At 43.2% G+C, this 26,346-nt stretch overlaps 1 long non-coding RNA gene across 1 annotated transcript in view; it reads left to right on the forward strand.

The window, feature by feature from the left end:
- The window catches only part of LOC109305397, a 20,093-nt gene extending 7,101 nt beyond the window's left edge, over positions 1-12,992 (forward strand). The window contains exon 4 of the long non-coding RNA XR_002099620.1: positions 12,917-12,992. This is a non-coding gene — a long non-coding RNA (uncharacterized LOC109305397). The remainder of the gene's footprint in view (positions 1-12,916) is intronic.
- The last annotated feature ends 13,354 nt before the right edge of the window (positions 12,993-26,346 follow it).

Consider the following 26,346-nt stretch of genomic DNA (forward strand, 5'->3'; position numbering starts at 1 on the left):
CCTCAGCCTGCTAACCTCCTCCTGGAGGTCCCTCACCTGCTTTGTCATTTTCTTGACAGAAATGTGATTTTGTATTGTTTTTTGACACATTTCTCCATGGAAAAATGTGCCTTTCCTATGTATTATTTGAACCTATTGGGCATTTATACACATACTTTTTTTTACCTGCAATGTGCTGAACATCTGCCACTTCAAAGCAGACTTGACTAATCGAGTCTGCTCTGCACGTGAGCTGAAGTGAACTGCACTGCATCACATGCAGTTGTCTCAGCAGTGAAATGCATGTAAGTGTTGCCCTGTGGGGTCATGCCAACTCTCAGGATCTCAATATTGCACTGTTAGACAGGAGGGTGTAACACAATTGCACATATACAAACACACAAATCAAGTAGGTGCATATACACTCACACTACCAACTCAGGCACATAGACATCCAAACTAGCCTAGACACATGCATACCTATCACCAATTCAAGCACATACACTATACACCCCAAAAGTTAGACAAAAATCAATTGTCTATACCCGTACACTCAGTACACATACACAGATCACTAATTTGTATATCATGCACACAATGACATGTATATGTATATATGTATGTATGTGTGTGTGTGTATATACACACACACACACGCACATATACATACACACACACATGCTCTCAGCAGTTCACACACATACAACCCATCTACACATAGGTAAATTTCTAACTTGCATGGTACGGTATGTATGTGTGTGCTTGGGGTACCTGGGATACTTGGGGGGAGGTTATGGTGAGAGAGAGAGAGTTAAAGAGTAGGGAGTGAAAAGTTGCCAGAACTGGAATTAGAACTGGTGGACTAGAGAGAAGCTGGCTGAGGAACTGAGGCTTGTGGTTACTTAAGGTAGATTGGGTCTGAAAACTGAGGCAGACAGCTGAGATATTGCAGGGGGTGGGGGCAGATAAGTGGTGGCAAGGAGGAGACAGCCAGGAAACAGAGAGAGAGGCAGAAACCTGGGAGCTTGGGGCTGGAAACAGGCTGACAGCATAGAGATTGGGGGGGGGGCAGATAAGTCATGGCAAGGAGGAAACAGTCAGTAAACAGACAAAAACCCAACTCGGGGTTTCAAAATAACAGGTTTATTAAACAAGCAACACACTACACAGCCCCATGAAGTTATTGGTTCCCCCCCACATAGACACACACACACTCACAATGGCAGCAGGAGAAAGAGACTCAGTGGAAGGGCTGGAATCCAGGTAGGGAAGAGAAACAGAGAACAAGTCCTTGGCTGAAGAGGGTGTAGGGAATGATAGCTACCTATCCAGGCTGGAAAGGGGTCCTTGTCCAGCAGGTGTTGTCCAGAAGGGGTCACCAGCAGGGCCTCTGGGTGGATAGGTGGTGTGACATGGTGCTTGTCCAGATGGAGAGGGCGTCCCATAGAATTAGTTTTACTACTCCCTTTTATGGGGCAGACTACCTCTGATCTCCAGTGGGGAGGGCCTGTCCAGGCAATGTCAGCCCTGTTCTAGAGGGCTCCAGGTGTTCTTATTGAGCATGTGCAGCCTTGGCACAATGATGAATTGCCTCATCTTTTGTTTCTTGAATGCTGAGGGTGGTTTCAAGGGCTGGGTCATTGTTCCAGGTATTGGTGTTGATGGTTTGGTCATTCAGAGGGAGCTATTTTTAGATCTACTGCCATTGTCTCTCAAGTACCCTCATTCATCCCCATTCATTCAGAAACCAAGTTATATAGGAGGGGTAGTACAAGTCATAGGTTATGCAACCGGGCATGGGGATAAGATGGAGGCTTGACATTACAAGATGGAAACTTGACATGACATATGCTAACTTACATATATAGGCCTAAAACAGTAATCACACAATATAAACACAGTAAAAAAAATCAATACAAACATAATAATTATCACTTATAAAACAGTGGATATCTATATCAAAATAGCAGGGCACTTATTTGCAAAGAGGGGAGGAAAAAATAAAACTGACTACCTAAAATAAAATGGTAAAGCATATCCTACATCTTAGCTTATTTATACTTAGCTATAGGGAATAGAGAGGGAGAGAAAAAGTTAGAAATGGTTGGAGAAGGGGAGTGAGTGCATTTTAAAATAAATTTTAAAAAAAAGAAAAACTGGGGGTTTTGCTACATGAGCACACAGAAAATGGCAGCAGTATACTTTTGTACTAAGGCACATCCAAGGTGTTTTAGTTCAAAAGTACACCACTGGTATTTTCTCAGTGCTGACGTGCATTTTGCCACTTATACAACTGCAAACATTGCAGTACTGGCTGCTTTTCAAAGTGCCCATTGATGTGGCCCTTGCATATGTAAAAATGTGATTTATCTGATTTATTTTTTTTTTTTACAATTTTTAACCTATATTTGACCAGTCAAATACCCAACTTTAGTTTAACATTAGCTTCTGTGCCAGTATCCAGTTTAAAAGCCACATGATGTCCATTTGTTTCCACTGTTTCAGGGCCCACAGAGGTGCTAGACCTAGTGGTTAAAGTGTGTGTGTGGGGGGGGGAAGCATTACCAGCATCCAAGATCAAACCGGGGTTCACACACCAAACCAGAGGGGTTTCCAGAAGATGATGTCAGGAAGTGAACAGAGATCAAACTGAGGTTCCAGGACTGGGTACACAGACAGAGATACTACAGCAGGCAACCAAGGAAGTCACATAGGCAAGAGTTAGTCACAATCTGAAGTTTGAATTGTTATTCAAACCTCTTCCAGTTCTCTGCCACATGGTTAGAGTGTTCCAGCTCTGTTGGAGCTCATAGTTACATAGGTCCCTCTGCAGCTGATCCTGCCGACCAGGGGGCAAGACCCCTGCAGCCTACCCCACCAACCAGGCTGCGGCCACTTCTGGGAGCACAGCAGCACTCCACTCCCTGGCTGAAACTTGTGGTGGGGCACCGGTGCTCCTGCTTACCCCACCTGCCCATCGCCTAAGCAGGGAGTGCGGCCAGTCAGGGGGTGCACCAGCACTCTCAGGGGGTGCACATGCACCCCTGTGTATCCCCTATGCTTCACCACTGTGCTTAGTTGACAAGTCATTAAGCTGCCCACTGTTTTCCTCTTTAACCTCATAGACCACGAGTACTAGTCCCACCTCACCCTTTCCCTCCTTCCTCTCTCCTGTCTGCCTTGCCACCTTCTGGTTCCTGCTGGGGTACCTACAGCTTCCCTTCCCCCCTTCTCTGATGACTTCACCCCATGCCCTGCCCCACTCTAAATGATAGCTGGTAAACTAACTGGTTATCACTGGGCTTATTGTTTAAATAATTAAACATTTAACTTGTACATCCCTGGGTGCCTATACACAAGCCTGGAGGCTGCTCTTATGCTCTGTAATTATAGCATTTCATTTGATGAGCTTTAGCTAAAGCACCCCCACTGCCATTTTGAAGTGTAAAGACACTGATACACAAGATGCTTCAGGCACTTTAATTAGAGCAGCAATCAGGGGTGCTCTTATTAAAGCGCCCCCTCCCCCACCCATTCAGAGCATGTGTAAAAACGCCCGCTAATACAATCCTCACAGCAATGAGTGAGAGCCAGATCCTATTCTAACTCTTTTAGGCTGTTCATAAAATCTTTAGTTTAGTGTCTAGCTGCTGTAGTCCTATATTTTGCACCTGCTCTTTCTTTTAAAGTCAAATAGAAATGTTTTCCATATGCAAAGAATTGTTTAAATATCTTACATCACTGGTACAATATATATGTGTGCTTAAAAATAAAGTCTATTTTGCTGGTGAAAAGAGATAAGTTCCTTTATAGATTCTATTTTTCCTGCAAAAATTGACAGAATGTAAACTGCTCAATGCTCATTATATTACAGGAGTAAACCACACTGTGTGTAAATTACAAATATTTTGCATACCAAAATATGCATTTAATTGTTCAAACTATTGTGAAATGCTTGCAGGTATTTATCTCCTTCACCTCAAGATCTGATTACCTAGAGTTCATAGTAATTACAAGAAGAAAAAAAATCAAACTTTCTGTTTCTACTAAAAGTAGGAAAGACTAGTTAGGAAAATCAACAAAAACTCAATTGGATGAATACCATTTGAATAGGCTAACTGCCACACAAGCATCTTTTTCATAGGGCTTGTCAGTCATAGAAGTTGTTCTAAATGAGGAAAAAGAAAAAAAAAGCTATCAGTCATGAGGTGTTCAAATGGGTTAACATTGCCATTGTGGCATATCCATTCATCATGGAGATTAAAAAAAAAAAGTCAGCCTTTTATGATTTGGGGCCCTGCACATACACAACTGTAAATGTGAATGTATTTTACATACAGTAAAAGCTCTGTTATCTGGCATCCCCTGGGAATGGGGGATGCTGGTTAATCAGATATGCTGGTTAATCAAATGTGAACCATTTTGTGCACTCCCCAGTGTCAGTGTGCCAAGGGACAGGGAGGGGGGCCCCACACAGGCTGCTTTGCCCCAGGCTGTGGGCCGAAGAAGTGACAAAGAAAAGTTTGGCTTGTAGCAATGAGACCAGAAGTCCCCTGGAAGTGGTACTTCCGGTTTCACTTTTGCCGTGTCCCTCAGATGCCGGTTAGTCGAGTTTTCTGGCTAATAAAGTGCCGGTTAACACAACTTTTGTAATAACTTTGGGCCTTATCCTGAGGCCGCATCATAGTGAGCCTTGCACACGTGCAAATTAAGACATTGTCTCTGTCCCAAAGAAGCCACAATCTAGGCAAGAAAGGAAGTAGTTTTCTCCCCCATTCTCTAGACTAGAAGATTTGTGCAGAACTGAGACTTGAATTTCTCCTTTTGGAGGAACAATCTAGTGTCATAACTACAAGATTATTTTTCTTTTTAAAAAGCCTTTATTTTCATGAAGCACTACAAAGTGTTATTTACTACATCACAAAATTATCCTGCCTATGAAATTAACTCAAGCTAGCATTGTTTCTAGACAAACACACAACAGCCAGAGCAAAAATTCCACAATATGTGGAATTTCCCCCTCAATTTCTACTAGGTTTTCCAGAAGTATTTATTCATGTTGAACATATGATACAGTATTAGAGTCTCATATGAACAGTACAGGATATGATAGCTTTTACTTGGAAGTAATGTGAACATTGCAAATTCACTTTCAATAATGTGTTACAAGGTTTATATAAAAGCAGAAATATGGATCATCAATGGCAAATTATACTTATTCATGATGAACTCTTGATGTTTATGTTGATATTATTTCACTGTAACAAAATTAGCATGAATTAGTGCCCAGTTTAGTATGTACTCAGTGCTAATTCCTTGGCTTTGCAGGGAACTAGTGGACCTCCTGCGTCTAAAAAGAAAGACCTACAAAGGATGGAGGACTGGATCCACCTCCAAGGAGGAATATTCTGCACTGGTCCAGATCTGCAGGGAGTGAACCAGGAAAGCCAAGGCTGTGACTGAACTCCAGGTAGCTACAAGTCTCAAGGACAATAAAAAGTCCTTTTTTAGATATGTGGGGAGCCGGAGGGAAAACAAGAGTAACATTGGACCCCTGCTAATCCATATGGGACAACTGACAACCGATGCCCAGGAAAAATCCAACTTGCTAAATGGGTACTTTGCGCCAGTTTTTCACCAGTCCCAAAGGACGCCTCTGTCCATTATGGGACAGGAAGGCTGGGGTGAGGGAGATTCCTTACCCTCTATCGATGCTGACCTTGTGAAGGAACACCTTGAGAGGCTGGATACCTTCAAGTGGGCCGGCCCTGACAGTTTACACCTCAGGGTACTCAAGGAGCTGGTTAGCATCATAGCTCAGCCCCTGGCATGGATCTTTGAGAACTCCTGGCACTCTGATGAAGTGCCCAAAGACTGGTAGAAGGCCAATGTGGTGTCTATCTTCAAAAAAGGGAGGAAAGTGGATCTGGCAAACTACAGGCCCATCAGGGTGACCTCTATCCTGGGGAAGGTCTTAGAAAAGATTATCAAAGAGACCGTTCTTAACAGACTGGCTGATGGCAACATCCTGAGGGATAGCCAGCATGAGTTTGTTGTGGTTAGGTCTTGCTTGACCAATCTTATTTCCTTTTGTGACCAAGTGACCAATCACCTGGACAAGGAAGAAGAGATTGATTTCATGTATCTTGAGATCTGGCCATAGGGTATAATGGAAAATCAATGAAATATCTATAACTTTGCTGTTTTTTGGATGAAACTTGCAGGGATGGTAGCCTCTGCTGAGAGCATGAAGCCTGTCAAGTTTCAAGGAGATAGGTGCAGGGGTTTGGGGGGAACTGCACCCCAAATTCTTGAAAGCAAAACTCATGTCATGTGTATGTGTTACACCACAGGGGGGTGAAAACTGCAGGGGTGGTGGCCCCTGATGAGGCCACAAATCCTGACAGCTGTCAAGGAGGTAGGTGTAGGGGTTTGTGGGGAACCGTGCCTCAAGCTGCTGACAGGCAAAACTCGTGACATAGATGACCATGTGCGTGTTAAGTTGCAGCAGGCTGAAAACTGCAGGGGTGGTGGCAGGGCCCAACACCCAGACCTGCAGTAATGCTTTTCACCCACTCCCGCACCCTAACAGACACAAACACAGCTGGCAGGCTTCATGGCCTGGCAGGGCCCAGCACCCAGGCCTGCAGTAGATTTCACCCCCCTGTGCCCCAAGATAGATGCAGTTGCCCAAACACCCACCTACATCATGAGTTTTTCCTGTTAGCAGCCAGAGGAGCAGGGCCCCAGAAGCCAGACTCCCCCTGCACCTACCCCCTGCACAGCTGGCAGGCTTTGTGGTCTCAGCAGAGGATACCATCCCTGCAAGTTTCATCCAAATCAGCCAAAAAACAACAATGTTATAGATATCTCATTGATTCCCCATTATACCCTATGGCCAGATCTCTGAAGCGGCTCCGAAGCTTCAGAGCCTCTTCGGCTGAATGAAAGCAGGAAACTGATCTGGAGATTGCTGACATCCAAAGCGGCCAGATACAAAGCCAAATCGAATAGCTGCCTATTCGCACAGGCCTACAAATTAGCAACTGCTTTATACAGACCATTTTTTTTATTTGAATTCAAAGTGGTTACATATATGCTATGCCTGCACAAGTTATTTGGGCATTTTGAATTATTTGCAACCAATGAGCTAATTTTGCACTATGTATGCTCCCACTAATAAAATTCATAGTGCATAAGAGTATGTGATGATTTAATGTTTATATTGTACTAGCACCCAGTGGCCTCAATCAAGATAAGCCATCCTAGTAGTTATTAACAGAGGTATTCACAATCTCTGTTCATAAGAACTAATAATCATAAAGTTACAGAACAAAGCAGTGGTCCAATGAATTTAAGAACAAGCCCAGTCAGAATTTTTTCATTGGTCTGTTCAGCAGCAGGACTATGAAAAATGTCACTAGTGCTCATGCTGTTATGTATTAATATCCTTTACAGTAGCTGGTCATCTCCAGGATGAAGCAGCTTTGTCTTTGTTCAATATGAAACAGTATATTATGGAGAAAATAGTCCATACAAGCTATCATTCTAGTAAAGCCTGAAAACAATAACCTGCAGAGAAGTAAATTGTAAAGCTCACCAAATGCCAGATTTACTAAATGGGTCTTTATTTACCTTGAAATGGGATCTATTTGAAAAACAGGCTATTTCAGGGAGAAGACATTTAGCTTTCTTTATGTTTAGCTTTGAGCCTTTTCAGCAATAAATTGTATACTTTACTGTTAAAACTGGAACAAAATAAAACCAACTTAAAATCTAAAGTAACAGGTAAGATAAAAAAATCTCTAAATGCAACACAAACATGTTTTAAAGTTACTTCAAGGTAGTAAAATAGTCCAGCAAAAGTCAGAGAATCCAACATTAAAGCTTCAACACTCTCCTTGACTCAACCTACTTAAACAAATTGGCATGTGAATTACTTGATTTAGTTAGGCTCTTCAAAATTCCTTTACCTTGTGATTCCACAAATGAGATACTCTAACAAGGCCTCAAAATTTCTATGGGCTTGCCCAGATCTTTTGCTTTACTTTTACCACATACAGTCAAGACCACTGTATGTGGTACTCGCTTGGTTACTTTGCAAACAACTCATTCTTAAATATGTTCCCACATGTTACTCCTCTTCTTTCCATTGATAACTGACATGCCTCACTACTTCCCATCAGAAATGTCTGCTTCTGCAGAGAATGTCCCTATGCACTATTCTCATTCCCACAAAATCCTCTATATTGCCATGTTCTTACTGCTACATACCTCCTACAAATGATAATCAAGTACAACATTCTATAGTGTCATTCAAGTATTTCCTGTAAAGAAGCCTGTGGCAGAAAGCCACCTTGGTTTCTCCCCAAAAATCTCTGCCCTGTAACCATGTGTTTAAAATCTCTGCCCTGTGACCACACCCTCAGCCTGTCTCTTTAGGTAACTTGAGCTGGCTGCATTCCCGAGCGAGGGGGGAAATCTGCTCCCTCTGCCTACGTGACTTGCATCACTTACCTGGGTAAGGGTTTTCTACCTGGTGGGTTGGAATCTGCCCAGCAAATAGTGATGTATTTCAAATTGGTTGGCCGACAGCCAACCGGAGCTGGCCTCCATGGGCCCAGGTGTATGAGGTCACAGGGGCGATATAAGTTAGGACTGCCCGGAAGGCGGTCTCTTCGGCCATGAGGTGAGGCTGGAGGCATGGAGGGGGGAGTTCACAGAAGCTGTACTATCTAAAAGTAGCTTCTCCCCCAAAAACTCATGAACAAGGAACAGCTGGATGCTAGAAAGGATCTCACCAGCCTCTGGAGGAAGCATGTGAGTAAGCTACTCGAGATCTGATAGATATCTAGCTGGCAGTAACTCAGATGCGTGATCAAAAAGCTACCACAGCCAGACTGTTTGCTCTTTAGGATTTCTAAGATATTGCTCAATCTTGTACCCTGTTTTCACCCTACCCCTGTACTCAATAATGTCCCCTTTTGTGACTGGTGTGGGAGACATATTGAGGGGTGGGTCTAAATTATGCCTAAGAGACCCCTTAGGTCTGCGGACTAAGAGAGACTATACCTTTTTGCCCCCGGACTTGGGGAAGTGCCCCAAGTGCCTGTACTGCGTCGAGTACCCGTGGGACTGAAGGCCTGTGTTTTCCCCGAGGACGCAGGGCCGCGAGTGAGTCCATTCTCGGAGTGGTGGCGGCGACATTACCCCCAGGCTAGCGAGTGTGCTCCAGGGAGGGGGTCAGCCTGACATAAGGCGCCCCTAGGGAGGCATTCAGAGCCTGGAACGTGGTCGGGCGCAGGGAGATGGGTGGCTCGATGCATGAGCGCCCCCTACTGGCTTGCCACAAAGCCAACTCTATTTAAAGTCATCCAAAGATCATTGTCTTGAGTAGGAATTTTTCTGTTGAATTAGTTGGCCCTTGAATGAGGCCAGTTAGAACCCAACACACACTATGGAGGAAAAACCAACCCTTGGTCCCTTTTTTTCCAGAAATGGGGGGCACTTCTGTTTCTAATAGTGAGGTAAAATTCCTTTTGAATCAAATCAATGAATTTCCTTTAATATGGCAATAAGCGAATTAAAGAACTTTAATTCTTTTTTTCTGTTTTTGATATTCATGATATGAAAAATACAGGGAAACATGACTTATTTAACATTATTTTTATATTAACATGTGATAATATTTTGTAATTTTTAAAACATGTTTTTGGGATGCTCCATTACTTATAAGTAGTCAAGTCTCTAGTTATTCTACATGAAGATCAATAAAATCTAAACACCACACAGTAATGTAATATGTACATATAACATATTTTACGGGCAAGCTATTTTAGATATCTTTTAGAGAGTTGTAAACTGATTCTACTGTGACTATCTGCCAAGCCCTTAGCTTGTAAAGTTAGGTGTTTCAGTTATCATAAAAGAAAACTGCACAGTCCTCTAAGGCATAGGAATACTATAACTAAAATGATCCTAAAAGCTTTGTATATAAAAATATCAGGACATTAAATCTCAATATCCCCAGAACATCCAGTTATAAATATATTCTGTGTCTAATTTTACCTGTGGACCTGTTCATCCTCTACTTCTGGGAGATCTATAGGAAACGGGCAAGAGGGATACATCCCAAATCTAATCTCGGATTTTCCTTTCATGGTATTCATTTAAAGGGTGGGAGGTGCTCATCACCCAACCCTGCAGAACTATGACTTGGATCTCTTTCATCTTTCAAAGGTATGAATGAGAGGCATCATCATTCCCTCTGGGTTACTAAATACTGGTAATAAAACTTCAGTAGGGTTGGCCTGTTTAGGGTTTCTGCAGAAAATTTAAATAAGTAATAAAGTCTCTGGGGCCATGTCTGCATGAGACATTTGCTGCACAGATGACTAATTAGCTTCATAGTAAAAGTCTCTCTATCTACATGTGCACCCCTATTAGGCTGGAGTAAGCTAATTTACTCCACAGCAGGATAGTACTTGTATATACAAACAAAACATAACAGTGCAGAGAATGCCTGAATATTCAGCCTGTCCAGAGTTGCAGATGGGTCTGTGGTGCTGCATACTGCACATGCGTGCTTGTCTGGATGTGCCCAGAGATTTCAACTAGGACTCAATAATGTTAAAAGCATTGACCTGTTGTTATTTTCCTGAGTTTTTGCAACAGAAGAATTTCTCTCTTATTTTTCTATAGTCCAAAAATGAGTGTAAACTAAATGTTGACATTTTCTGAGGGGTGTCTTAAGGGTTACCATATTTCCAGTATCAAAAAAGAGGACACCTGGGGGGAGGAGGGAAGGGTCTAAGGGGGAGAAGGAGGAAAGGGGGAAGGGGTATATGATTGGGGGGGTATTGATATGCTCATTCCCTACCTCTGCCCCTCAGCCCTAAGCCACAGCCCCCCAGCCCTGCTGCTGCCTCTCACTCTTGACTCACTGTACTCTGCCTCCCAGCCCTGCTGGTTCCCCTCACTCCCAACCTGCAGCCTCCTACCCTCCAGCCTTGCCAGTTCCCCTCACTCCCAACCCACAGGCCCCTGCCCCCCAGCCCTGCTGCCTACACAGCTAGCACATGCAAGCACACACACATACTCTTTCTGTATCTGTGTCTCTTTCTGTCTCTCTTACCTGCAAGCAGTTGCAGAGGCCTGCACATAGAGCATGTGATTCCCCAACAGCCAATCATCTTCCCTCACTGCTCCCAGCCCCAAGCAGCCAAGGTGCAAGTGCTGGGGAAAAACAGAGTCAGAGCAAAAGCCCGGACATTTGCTTGCATTTTAAAAACCCACCTAGACAGGATGACAGGGGACTGAAAAAGGCAATGTGTCTGGGAAAGCCAGGATGTATGGTAACCTTACCTGAGTCTAAAAAACAGTGTGAACCATTGGTATAAGGTGAGTAGGCAACATTTTTGGCTAGAGTGCTGAAAAAAATTGCAATGTCTACCTTGTAAGGCACCAGCGTGTCAGCATGCCAGAAAAATAAAACTAGGGTGGGGGGTACATGGCAGGACACACTGCATATTAATGTGATTAATAATCATAAATGTTGGGGGGGGTTAACAGTAAATACCAGGTTTTCTAAAAATTATAAAACTAGTGATAATAAATAAAACTTCATATACTACCTTTATTGTTGTGTATTTTTTTTTTTGTTATGCATGTTGTGATAAAAGAGAAAAAAAATAGAAGACAAAAAGGGGAAAGAGAGAAAATAGAGATGGGGGAATGAGAAAGGAAAAGAAAAAGAAAAAAAGAGGAGGAGAGAGGGGTAAAAAAGGAGGAGAGAGAGAGAGAACCAGACATACACTCAGAACCAGACACACACATGCACATGCAGACAGAAAACCACACAAACATTCGCATGCACACACAGGACCACACGTGTGCAAACACAGAACCAGACACACACACAAACACACACAGAGAACAGATACACACATATGCTCAGAACGAGACACAAATGCACACACAGAACTAGATACACACGTAAAGACAGAAACACACAGAACACACACAGATGCACATGCACAACCAAAGACACACACAGAACCAGACACACACGCATGCACAGCCAGGCTCCTGGGCCTCAGGACAAAGTCTGACCCAATAATGCCCTGGACCCACTGCAGCCCCTGTGCTGCCCCAGGGAGCCTGCACCCAGGCTGCAGCACAGCCTGCTTGGGCCCCAGCCCAGAGCTCACCCATCAGCCAGCTGCAGGCATAGAGCTAGAAGGAGGCTTGGGGGGGGCTAGAGCCCCCCCCCCATATTCACCTTAGCCGTATCATAGCCACACCTCCCAGCACTGCCATCATTTGTCTACCCCTCACTGCTGAGCTTGCAAAGGTGCAGTACTCCTGGCCAAGGTTCCCTCTAAACTGCATGCATGTGTGGCCATGCACAATTTAAAATCTTGCTGTGCATAAATTTTTTAATGTCGTGCACCTGCCCAGAGTGGAGCTGGGTGTGGAGCGTGGCAGAGGCATCCAGGCCGGTGTGGGACACTTACCAGAGGTAAGGTCCTCATGTAGGACAGGCAGCAGCTCCTCCCCAATGTGGGGGTGGGGCTGGGGGCTAGGGCTGGGGCAGAGTGCCTCCTCTCTCCTCGAGGTAAGGTGGGGGCTGGGACTGGGGGCTGGCACCAGGGAACTGCTCCTCCATTTCTGGGGAACTGCTCTGCTCCCCACCCCCAACACTATGTGCCTCCTTGCTCCCCAAGGCAAGGCAGGAGAGGGGGCTGGGGATGGGAGTGGGCATAGGCTACCTACCACTCAGGGGAGCTGTATCCTCAGCAAGAGAGAGATCTTCCTTAGTCTGCCCCATCTCTGCACCAAGATGTATGTAACTAATTTGCTTGTAAAAACAGTTTCAAAGAAGACAGGTATAAGAAGCAGTGTTTGTTCACAGGTTTATAAGCCAGAAAGGTGAGAGGAACTGATGATGCTGAAACCTCTCCATCATATAGAAACATTTGGCTAGGGTAATGTTGTTATGATTAATTTCATTTGGACTTTTACAATCTATTATATTTACTATTTATAGATTATATAGAAATGAAAAAAAAAACCCAAAAACAAAACAGCATTTAATTGACTGGCTTGAGTTGTGACCCTAAAAGGAATCTTCATGGTTGCAAAATGCACAGTAGTGGTGCTAGCATTAATTTACTGTAGGGGAAATTAAATGCAAAGGAAATAAAATAGTGACTGCTTGGGAAGCATCACCATAAATGCAAGGAAAGAACACACAAATAAGCAGTGAGCAAGAAGGTAATTCTGGGATGGTCTGAAGCAACGTGCACCAAGAAGAGGAGGCAAGACCAATTCAGGAAGGGACCGAAGCGGCGCACTCACGGACTGAAGCGGCACACTTATGGATCGCTACATGTTAGAAGAAACATTGCTTCTGGCAGGGGTACTGCCAACCTTTTCCTGGTGTGGCAGGGCTGGGGCTAGCCTTGGAGTGCATGAAAGCATGGCAGGCTCAGCTGCACAGGGTGGACAGGTGGTGGTGGTGGCAGGGTGGGCAGGCAGTGGCCTCCCAGCCCAGCCCATCTCCCCACACCAGGAAGAGGCTGGCACTGCCCCTGCTCCAGAGCCTTGGCATCAGCTCCTTACCAGTAGGTGTGTGTGTGCCTTGAAGTAGACAGCAGGGGAGGGACCTGAGGCAGCGCAATCCTGGCCCCTCCCCTGCCATCTGCTATGAAGCACTTGCACAATTGCCACCAGCACAGAGCTGATGCCAGGGCTCTGGAGCCCAGTGCAGCTGTTTATAGCCAATCCTGGGCAGCTGCAGCTAGCAGTAGGCAAGCTGCAAACAGCTGCACCAAGCTCTAGAGCCCTGGCATTAGCTCCATGCTGGTGGCAGCTGCACATGCACCTCAGAGCAGACAGCATGGGAGGGGCCAGCATTGCACTGCCTCAGCCCCCTCCCCTGCCATCTGCTCTGAGGCATGCATACAGCCACTGGTGGCACACAGGTGATGCCAGCGCTCTGGATCCCAGCACAGCTGCTTGCAGCCTCCTGGCTGCAGCCAATCCAGACTCTGTGTAGCTGCTGTCAGCCATGGAGCCAGGGCTGCTTGCAGCAGGACTTGCAAGCTCCCAGATACCTGCTGGGAACAGCCTGGGCTCTGTGGCTGGCAGCAGCTGCCCAGAGCCTGGGCCAGTATTGGCATACCAAGAAAAATGTCCTCGTGTGTCATGCTCTGGCACGTGTGCCAGGGGTTTCCTACCCCTGATACAGAGGATTATAAAAGAATAAATATCCTGAATGCAATTCACCTCTACCTTCCTTTATGAAGCCATGGGTGTTCAGAAAAATCAGGATTCTCCAGCTTCATGAGAGCTCTGAAACAACCTAAATCCTCTTCATCTATTGAAACAGCCAAAATCTAATGGCTCGGTTTTTGCATTTTTATATCCCTTTGTCCTTTCTCAGGAGTTTTCCTGATTATCCCCATCAGGTAATCATAGCCCCCTGCTGGGTAAATTTGTTGCCAAGGCAACCTCTCCCCTGACAAACCATTTCTCCCTGATACCAGCTTGCTTATTAGGTAGGATATTTGTATTTGAATAGTGAACCATCTTCATTTAGCAACTTTCTATTGTTACATGTTCCACCACCTGCTAAAATTTTCAGTCCAATATGGAGGTAGAAAGAACATAGTTTTTTTTTTTCAAGGCTCACATAAACTTGATATACATTTGCACCTTCATAAAAGCACAGAAAGTTCATAACTTCATAAAGAGTTCATAAACAGTAGAGACAGATTTGCCCAAGCATATCTTAAAAATACTGGGTCAGCAGGATGTTTCCTCCCTTGTAACTTCTGTCCAATACCTACCCCTCTTTCCAATCTGAATCTTGCAACCTTCTCCCCTCTCTGATCTCTGTTCCAATCCCTTTAGAAAGGCAAGGATGAAGAGGAATAATTTTGCTTCCTCTCCCAAGCATCATTCACAAATAAAACATATTTTTTGAAAAATAGTTTGAAGGTTTTCAGTACTCAGCCACATTTCCCTTAAATAATTTCTCCCAACAGTCAGATTTTTAACAACATTTGCAGATTTTTACCAAGGGTACAGTGTGAATTAACTACTTGGTGTAGTCAGGTTCAATAGTCACAACATTCACTCATAACTAACAGAATAGTCTTTCTGCCCATTCATACTGCTCTTCATTTAGCATATGAGCATTAGGAATACACCAAACTAGAAAGATGGAATAGCATCTTCAGTGTTATTTCTCCTAGGTGAAGGAGGGTGCCAAGTATTACCGGAGATTTATGTAGAACACTTGAGACCACTTAGGGTGAATCACAGACATTATTTTATTCTCAGATCCACACAGGAAAAGAAAAGCAAAAATAAGAAAAATAAAGCAATAGTAAAATACCAACCTTACAGAATGTTGGTACTGAAGAGGGAAGCATCCTGGGAACCGCCTCTTTACCTGATCCCAGATTTGCACGAGTATACCTTCTTTAAATCTTTGCTATGAAGGGTGCAAAATCCTACTAAGAAGTTTGGGCTAGATTGTTAGATTCTGTCTTTAAGCAAAACCCCATGAGTTTCTTCATATATAGCACTACTCTAGAAGTAACTGTGGGCCCTTGTACAGGTGACGAACGGCCCTTGTACACATGAAGAAATTGCCCCTTTTAGTGGTTTAATTGCCCTTTTTAACTATTTAATTTCATAACAGTGTACACGTTCAGCGGCATACAGTGTACACCTTTGGTGGTGTAGTTCGATTTAAATGACATTTTTTACGTAGCAAACTAAAACACATCCTATGTATTTTAGTTTACTATGTAACAAATTACAACTATGTTCCTCACATGTACAAGGGCCCTATCTGGAGAAGGGGGTGGGCACAATGCATAGGCTGCTGGATGCCCAGGTGTGCTCGGGGAAGCTCAGACTTGGCGGGCTTCCAGTGCCCTATGCACCATTTCTGCCACCTTCTCCAGCTGCCAGCACACCCAGCCTCCCTCCTTCCTTCCTGGGGCAGTCAGCCCATTCCTGGGAAGTCCCAGGAGGTGGGAAGTTAGTGGGGACAGTGCACAGGGTGCTCTAAACCTGCCAAGCCCAAGTTTCCCCGAGCATGTTCGGGCTTACAGCACCCCATACAAAGTTGGGTCCAGCAGGTGCTGTCTGTGAGCTGGGGCTGCACCCACACACCTAGCACCCTACCCAGGTGGCCACGGGGGACATCGCCACTGTGGAGGGAAGCACTTCCCCTCCCCCCCTCAGCTCAGGGGCTGCATGACTCAGTGGCAGCTCATGTGGGCAGGCTCCACTGAGAATAAAAAAATTAAAAGCAGTGAGGGGCCTGGTCTTTTTTTTTTCTTTTTTTTTCTCTTGGAGCCTGCCTGCATTTCCCACAGCTGGGGAGTGAGCTGCCAGCAGGTCGTACAGCCTTTGAGCTGTGGTGGACCCTGGTGCTTCCCTCCATGGTGGTGATGCCCCTCCCCCAGGCAGCATCCATGCACTGGCACTCTGCCCAGGCAGTCCCGTGGGGCACTGCCACCATGCAAGGAAGCACTGGGGTTCCCCACAGCTCAGGGGCTACATGACTTCCCAGCTATGGGAGATGCAGGCAGGCTCCAGGGGGAAAAAAAAATCACTGTTTTTTTCTTCTTTTTTTTTCTCAGCAGAGCCTGCCTGTGTGAGCTGTGGGTGGGGGCATGGTGCTTCCCTCCATGGTGGTGGTGCCCCCTGGAACTGCCCCAGCAGAGTGCCAGCAGGCAGGTGCTGCCCAGGGGTGTTACCACCATGAAGGGAAAGCACCGGGGCCCCCCACAGCTCAGGGCACATTGGCATGTCACCCCCTAGCTGTGGGAGATGAAGACAGGCTCTGGAAAAAAAGAAAAAAGGACCCCCCCCCCCCCCTGAAGCCTTCCCTCAGTTCCATGGTGGGGAAGGGTGGGGGGACACATGTACAAGAAGCCTATGAGGGGACAGTGCTTGAGACAGTTACTTCCCACCTATCCCTGTGCTCCTGTTGCACACAATATTTCCTGGGCTGGCCTCTTTATACCAGTGTGGTAAGGGGGGCATACTTTCTATTCACTTACTGTCCTGCTTTAGAGATGCTTACTGTATGACCCTACTCCCTTGGGGGAGAGTACAATTACTATAGTCGATAAGCTACCAATTTAATTCAAGTATGTTGTAAAAATTAGACCTGACGAAGAATATCTTGCATTCAAAAGCTTGTCTAATGTTATCCCTGCTACATACTTGGTCCAATAAAAGATATCAGCCTAAGAAATCCTTGCCTCTTGCATAATTTCTGGAATAGCATGGCTAAAACATCACTCTTACATTACTGTACAGAGAAAGGCAACTTTATCTTATTAAAACACCTGGCAAATGCAATCATGATTTATAAAGTAGCATTGTTTCTTCTTGCCACCTATTTTTCAATGTCACTTTTTTCTGATATTTGAAAGAATGCAGCCCAACTGGGGAAAAAAATATTATCCTACTTTTACACATTTTAACAGGACCAGGCTGGTAAATTTTACTGTATAATTCTGTACTATTAATTTAGGGTGAACTGAGAGGAACACAGAAAGAAGGCTTGTGCTTTGGAAGAATTTTTTCTAGTGACAATGATAGAGTTTTAAAACAAACAACATAGTTTTTTTGTTCTCATCTAGCTTTTATTATAATTCATCAAGTATTAGGTTAACGTCATTTTCAGCAATACCAGTTTTCTATTACTTTCCAAAATGGCATTACTTTCTTATAATTACATTTAAATGCATGTACCTTCTATTTGTCTTATTGAATGAAGAGCTCTTTGGAGAACAACATTCTTGTTTTGACATTTCCATAAAAAGTTCATTTTTTCCCTGTACCTCCAATGTTATACTACAGAGTTGACTTTACAGCTATTGCAACCTACAGAGTATCAAAGCTTTGCAAATAAAAGGTTACTGAAAGACATCTGGCAATAAAAAATTACAATTTGTGTTATCAGCCTCTGGTGTCCAGAGTATTGTGCATTGACAGTTATGTTTCTAAATCATTTCTATCACTTCCATTTGAAATATCATATATTGATTATGAGATTAAATTAAAATCATTTTTATTTCACACCTTTAGATTGGAAAGGAATGGCATTTTGATCAGAAGACATCAGTCCCAGCCAAGGTTACACAAATTGTATTAGAAGCCAAAGAAAAAAGAGGTTAAATATAAATCCTGATCTTGAAGTTTGGGCATTGTTGGCACAAGGGAAACAATTGCTAGATATACATATTATATTTGAAAACAAAATTAAATATTGATGTGGCAGGGCATAATCCATGAACTTTTGCTTTCTTAAAGTCATATCTGAAGTCATAGTAAACTCTAAGGCCAAGGGTTTGCCTTACTAGGCCAAGGTAGCCCATTGTGCTAATATGATCAAAGATTACATTAGCATTTTGGAAGAGCATTTAAGGAAACAATGTTGTTATCACCACATCTATTTGCCAGCTCCAATATTCAGATTCCATTTACAGGTAGGACTACTAGAAGCTTCTTTTTATGCTGCATGAGGCTTCAACTTGTATCTCAGGATCTATGGCCATACACATTAACCACTTTCCCACAATACTGCTGATTCTGGCTTTAGAAACCTTCAAATGCTTGCAAAGAAAAGTAGGGTACATTAGCTCACCTGACAGTATTCATAGTTTGGCTTCAAAACAGATGCAAACAGGCTTATATGAAAAAAGTATGGCTGAAAACACTAGATGAGAAGGCACAAGACCTGGGCTCTAAAGAGTGTGGTCTTCAGTCATTAACCATTTCTTCTTTCTTGCATTAACCTATGCATATTTAAGAACAAGTTTAAAATCAGGCACATATTGTCTTTAAGTGCCATTGATTCAAACAGATTAAGTCTCTGAATATATTTTTAAAATGTTTCAGTTGTATTCTGAATTTGGAAATTTCCTGAATTCAGTTATATATTTCCTTGGGCATCCACTCACAACCCTCTGAAAATCAGCAATTAGAAATCTAGGATTTTTTTTTTGTTGATATTAAATTTAAGTGGAAGTCAAATATTAAGGCTTGTTAAGGTTCTCACAGAATTTCATCTGTCCAATACTGACACAATAAGGGAGAAAATAAAAAAACCTATAAAAATTGGTTTATTGTAATTTTGGAATATAAAATAATCATTATACATTAATTATTATTGCACAGTAGTGCAATATAAACTCTGAAGGTATTGGCAAAATGTGGTTATCTTTGAATATAATCTTATTTCTCAGTTTCCTGAGTCTGAGGATAGTTACAAAACTCCTGTAATGTGTTTCTCCTTAATATACTGATATAAATACTCAGCTCCAATTTAGTGTTGTATTTATCTGAAAATATACAGCATAAACATTGTATCATCCCATAGTGAGGGGTCTACCCAAATCAAGGAGGCAGGCAGCTTATTTAATGGGCAGATCATGGGGCTGGCTGCCATTTTCATGGGTTTATCACAGCAAGCCCAACCACACCTCTGATTGACTAAGGGTCTCAGGTGGCCCCACCGCTAACCACTGATTGGTTGTGAGGGTTGTCTGTCATATGGCCCCTTCCCTCACTGATGATTGACTGGAAGAGATACTCCTCATGTGGCCCTGCCCCTCACTGCCAATTGGTAGAGAGTGGTAGAGCTGTATGACAGGCAGACCTCTCAACCAATAAATGGGGAGGGGGCAGCAGCAGCCATCTTGGCCGCCCCTTCATGCCAGCAGCCCCCTTTCCCCTTCCCCCTCCAGCAGGATGTATGGCCTTGCTGCAGTGGTCACGAGGACTGCTGGCCACTACTAGGGAGCCAACATTTTATTTTCAGTTTTTATTTTTTTTTATTTCCACAAAATCTGCAAAGTTATGATTTGAGTATGTCCCTATCTATAGCACCTTGTATTCTATTCTCTTTTATTTATGTACATACGTAAGTATAAAGTTTCTCATACAAATATTAATGATGTCAATGGGAAGATCCTTATCCATTTCACTGAATTTTGGAATTGGGCAACTCTTATACACACACACAAAAATGAAGTGAAGGTATTGCACACATTCTTTTTTACATTCTTTTGTGCATCTGGTTACATAACATGTGCTGGATTGTGTCCCAAGCTTTGGCAAATTAAATCTGAGGTTCTACCATTGGATCACCACTACTTACTTTTATTCTTTTTGCCTTAGTGGTCTCCTGGAATTTCAGATATACTTAGCAGATACCCAAATTGCCAATTAATAGAATTTTTCAAAAGTTGTGTAAATAACGTTTCTTATAAAAAGATACGGTATTAATATTCAATAGCCTTGGTTCAAAACATTGAAATACATAAATGCTAGATAACAAAGATTTTACTGTATTAAGTAACCGGAAATTCTATTAACCAGAATTTCCAGACAGTTGGGCGGATGTGATTGGGGGGCGGGTGAGGAAGCTCGCATGCAGCAGCCACTTCCACCACCCCGTGCTGCTGCTGCTACTCTGTGTGCAGCTACCATCAAACACCTCCCCCCACGCCCCACTCTGCCTTATCTGAAACCCCCTGTCGGGTTATTTCAGATGACCAGAATTGTTACATAACTGGCAATCCCTTTACCCAGCAGATGCTGGATAACAAAGAATTTACTGTACTACTACAACTGTAGTGTTTTGTAAGATTACTATAAAATATTAAAATTTATTTACAAGTAACATGATGTTCAGCAGTTTTTCATACACTCTACCTGGCCATTTTTCAAAGTATAAGTTGAGAAATTGAAAATGGCTAAAATATTCCTTAGGCAATATACTGGCCCCCGGTCCTCTCTCAACTTCAATCCACCAGGTCCGAGACCTTTACAAGCTGTTTGCTGGTTTCAGCCCCTGTATAACATGAAATACATCCCATAAATTCAAGCCTTGGCATCCCCCTTTCCTGTAACCATACATCCAGTTACAAAATACACTGTAAAAAAAGAGAACTATAACACAAAAGCCAGTTATCTCTCACAGGAATTCATGAGAGCTCCTTCCTCTTACAGGGTTAGAGCCAGTCTGAACTTCTAGCTCCAGGCTCAGGCTTATGTGGTCCCTTTCCTCTCCCCATCTGTTCACCTGACCAATTCCTTCTAGTAATAGGGTCCAGGTGTTGCTGTTTGACTCCATTAAAAGCCTTCCATTCCCCTGCTTTCATGCTGAGCCTTGTGGCCCTTTTTCCTAGGCTGCCTGTCCTATTATTTTTTGCAGCTAGGTCTCATGCAAGTTGCCCCTGTTCTGCTGACTTTTTCTTTCAGTACAAAGGTTGATCCTTTATCCAATTATACATAACCTGCACATTGCAACTTATTTTCCTGTAAGCTGCACTTCCCTAGCTTGCCTTCTGCCACTGCTCTTACTTCCTTCCAGTACTATGGTAGGGGTCCCTTGCTACTGCAGACAAGATAAAATTACTATTAGGTGGATAAATGTCTCCACAAATGCAGGGACTAATTATAAATGGATCAGTCAGGATGTTTCAAGTAGGGTTCCTAAGAGGTCTGTCCTAAGTGCAGTGTTGTTTAACATGCTTATTAATGATTTGGATACTGGAATAGAGAGCTTGCAGGTCAAGTTTATAGATGGTACAAAAACTGAGAAGATGGCAAATACTATGAAAAAGAGGAGTAGAATTTAAAAAGCTCTTGATAGATTGGCGAGTTAGAATGAAGATCACTATAGAAGAACGTAAAGTGCTACATGTATGAAAAGGTCATTCAGCATACATCTACACTGCAGATTTCACTGTCGTGTAGGGATACCTGAATTAGCTGTAGGCAAGCTAGCTCACATACAAGTAGCAGTCCAACTGCAGTGGCATGGATCTCCATGCTGAGAAAGGAATTTGAATATGGTCCATATATTCCTGGGATGTAACCCTCAGGCTTTTAGTAAAATCTGAAATATGCTGCAATGGTTGAACTGATCCAAACTGTCAACTGTGTCTTTTAAAAATCCTGTGGTGTAGTAAGCTATTCAGCTGAAGTAAAATATATATTTATTGTGGAATATTGAAATGGATACAAAAGATTTCAGACTGCAGGTTACTATACATGTATTGTTTGATGGAAACCATACTTGTTCTAGGTACATTTTCAAATTCACAAGTGCTTCTAAAGTCAATTAATCAAGAATCTATATCTAAATCTAATTCTAAATGGAATGGAATATATATCTAGATCTATAATTTTACACTGGCAGGGGCCTTTTATATAGTGATTCCATTTGGCATATCTGCCCAATTCTAATTCAGTGGCAGGCTTCCATATATTGAATCTGCAGTTTCTTTCTTTCTTTCTCTTAAAGTGTTATGAAGAGGTTTGGCAATCTTATGCAATGTCACTAGAATCACCATTTGGGATTAGGCATGGGGAAAAAAAAACAAGAGGAATTTACGTATAGAGGTAGTTAGTATTGATTGTTTGAAGTCAGGCAGAAGGTAGGGCAGAGTGACATCTTAGGCTAAGTACATGAGTTCAAGAAGCCCACAGAGGAAGCACTCTACATTTCTGGTTTTACTAAAGTGACCCTGTTTAAAGCAGAAAGAAGTAGAACACATTACATTTGGGGGGTGGGGGTGGCTCAGAGCCTGCCTGCATGGCCTGAGTGTGTGTGTGTGGGGGGGCTCTCTCATGCCTCCTAGCATGCCTCGTGGGCTTCCTGGGCTGCCAAAGACTCCCAAATGTAGCCAAATGTCTGAGCCACCACTGTTTGGCTGGTGGGGACATCATAACCACCCACTTGGTTGGGCTGATGCAGCAGCAACTCATCATGGCTACAAACCATCAGCTGGGCATCCCACACATGCCCACCCAACACACTGTGCACCTGCTTAGTGTCTGTGTGTTAGATGTTTGGGGTGTGTGTGCATGCATGTGTGTGTGTGTCCTGGACACCTGGGTTCTGTATATGTGAGTCCGTGTGTATCCCACACACACACACACACACACACACAGAACACAGGCATCCTGGCCACTCACACATGCCTATCATGTATATATATACCTGCAGACCCACACACACATGCAGAACCCAGCAATCTGGGGCACGACTGTTCACCAACTTTCATGTGGCTTATGAGGATGATGCCTGCCCCATTGTGCAACTCCCCATCCCCCAGAGTGACAGAAAGTGGATGGTATACTCCCAGGGTCGAGGCATCTTCCCTGTTCCTGGTGATGAAACAGAAAAGGTCCTTGTTGAATGGTATGCTCTTCCCCCAGCCCACAGACAGCTTTCTAGCATCAAGCATGCAGTAATACTGCCTCCTCATCAATGTGGTCTTCAATGTGGTCCTCAAGACATTGCTCCCAGGCTGTCTTGTAACCCCTCACCTGCTTCTCCTGGCAATGCACTTGAAGACATTTCTGATTTGATGCCTTATCTGGAGCTGGCACTCAATGTCTTGCTTGCCCCAGATGGTGATCCTTTATTTCCCTGAAGTGCCATTTGCATCCCACCTTGTGGCTGTTGGAGGTGGATGTGCTGGGTTTGTCCATGGTCTGCAGTGGTGCCTGTTGGGGTCTCGGTGAACATAGGTGGGGGAGGGTCTGGCTGCAAGGGGGTGGGTGGAAGGCTGGAAGTGTGGATGTATGGGTGGATGGATGGAAGCAGCAGCAGATGTACAAGGGTGCAGTTCCCAACATGTAGTTCTTGCTCTCGCTTCAGAGTTTTGGGGTGCCTGCTCTAACTTCATCTGGGCTCAGCTGCTCATCTCATCTCCAGAATCTCAAATTGTCCAGGGGTTTTCAGATGACTTCCTGTGATTCTGGCAATGCCTCATATCCTGATCCAGAATGTAAAATTCAAGGGTCTACTGCCCACTTGGAGCTTTAGGATCATGGGGTATCTCCCTGTTTACCCCAGCTTGGAGGTTCAGTGCACCTATCAGACACATCCTCCCCACACACTGAACTACCCAGTTGATTATCTACTAGTTATCTGATCAGTGAGAAAGAAAAAGGGAAGTCAATCTGTACTGAATGAGAATTAAAGACATGACAGGAGCCTTCCCTCCGAAAAAAAAAAGTAAAATAAAAAGGAAATGGTAAATGTTAGGGTCTAACTCAACCACATTTACTTTACACCCTTATAATATGGGGGACTTTAGTTTAGCCTATTCTATTAGCGGGATATTATGAATATCAGCCCCAAATAGTACTTGCCAAATTTTATTAGATTTCATTTTCTTCATTTTTTCTTTCCCCATCCCATAACTGGCGCTATATAAAGTCCCTGTTTTGAGGAGATTTCAGTATAAATATAGATGACACAAGTGTTCAGGCACAAGGCACCACACTGTCAAGTGATTGTTTTGCATTATCATGAATTTATATCAATATTTAAAAAAAAAGAAATAAATACATCTAGATATGTAGTTTATAAACCTGGACAAGGTAAAATGTTTGGATGACTCATGGTGGCAGATGCAGTATGGAGAGGCATGAGATTTTAAAAAGGAAGAGGATTATGGAAGAGGCCTGAGACAGAAATAAGAAAACAACTCCTCTCATTACTTTCCATCATCTGGAACTGTAACCCTTTAGGAAGAGGCATAAGAAGAATGATTCTATACTTGGATTAAAATCAAAACCATATGCCAGGTTCAGATCTAAGACTCTAATGCAAACACTCCCCCATGCACCTAAAGTGAAATTTCATACTTAAAGTTTGATCTCTTCTGTACATGAAAGTGATTTTTGAATGAACTAGGCAAGTCCAGAAAGTTTTGGTTCAGAGTTGAGAACTAACCTAAGTCTCAAGCAAACACAAACTTCATTTGAACAAGATGCTATCTGCATCCGAATATTAAAAAATACTTCTGAGTGCAAGCAGCTGCTTACTGCATCAGGTGCATCACTTTGGAGAATGCAAGATAGAGAGAGTAGATATTATGGATGACAGATGCCAAAAACAAAAAATACAGTTTATATTTTGGTTACCCCCCGCAAAAAAAAAGCCTTCAAATGAAGAAATCGGGGTGCTATTAAAATATTGCAGGCATTTTGCTTCCTATTTTACATCCACACATGGAATTAGCTCTTATTCTTACTTTCTTTACAGATGTATAGAGCTTAGCGGCTTCACCTGATAAGCTTTAGCTGGCTTCATTCACTCCTGAATGTGCTGTCTTTTCTCTCCCTCTTCTCCAAACTATAGAATTTTTTGCATACTTGTAACTGCTTTTAATGATTACCTAGCTTGGGAAGTGATTTTCCTCAGCTCAGGCAATTTCTCTAATTCATTGCAAGGAGACAAAACAAAGGCAAGCTACAGATGTACCGTATAAAGTAAACAGGATAGGACAAAGACCCAGTCCTGCTCCACTTGAAATCAAGGGGAAATTACCCCAATTTCTGATTTAAGTGTTACTATATTTCAACAAGATGAATGTGACTGAAGGATTGTGTGATAAACATTAAAAAAAAAACCTTCCCCCGCCAAAGTGCACTGCACCTTCCATTAGGTGACTTCAAAACACATAATGGTAGTGTTCCTGCCCTGAGTACAAACATTCATTGCCTTTTAAAATCTTCAAAGAATTTCTTGGTAATCAGTGCATTGTCCTGCCCCAGCGGATTGTGACTCCACTGCCCGTCCTGCAAATATACAATGCCTCTGATTGGCTGTAATGTTAGGGCACCAGCTAATTAGGCAATTAAAAAAGAACTGCTGGACTATTAACACCTTGCCAAATACCTGGTGTTCCTAAGTCATCCTTCCTGGATCATATGCCAGCAAACGGGACAACCTGACTGCCTCCTGGGGCTTCAGGACACTGACCCTGTTTATCTAGTGGCTTTCAACATTCTGCACAAAATTTAGGGAATCTACTGGTTCAGAAGGGAAAATCAAATCACTGATTCTTTTACAGGCAGCAGACTGGGAAGGTGAAGAAGCAGTTTTCTCTCCTCCCTTTGAAGAATGTGAGGTGTTTCCTAAGAAGAACATCATAGATGCTGTGTCCCAGAGGTTTGTTTGTTTTTAAAGGGGGCTTTACTCTAAGAAAGGAACACAACATTAAAGCTAGCAAGACCACCAGACATTACTATTCATATAGCCAGGAAAAGTGACAACTGTAAAATGGTAATTAATAAAACAAACCATGTGGGAGTTTGACCCAAAAAAACAAACAAAAGAGTTCCCAGAGTTGGCTGCCCTATTTATCTCAGAGACTCCTAGCAACATACCTCATACTCTGTAACAAACTGTCTAAACCAGCTTTCTGTCCCATGCACATGGTTCCAACCCATTACTCAAGTGACCAGAATGATTAGAAATTGGCTTTGATGCATGAGAACAGGGAAACATCCTTTGCTTCC

The sequence above is a fragment of the Gavialis gangeticus genome, unplaced genomic scaffold (genome assembly GCF_001723915.1).
Source record: "Gavialis gangeticus isolate Ggan-Ray unplaced genomic scaffold, GavGan_comp1, whole genome shotgun sequence".
Classification (NCBI taxonomy): Eukaryota; Metazoa; Chordata; order Crocodylia; family Gavialidae; genus Gavialis; species Gavialis gangeticus.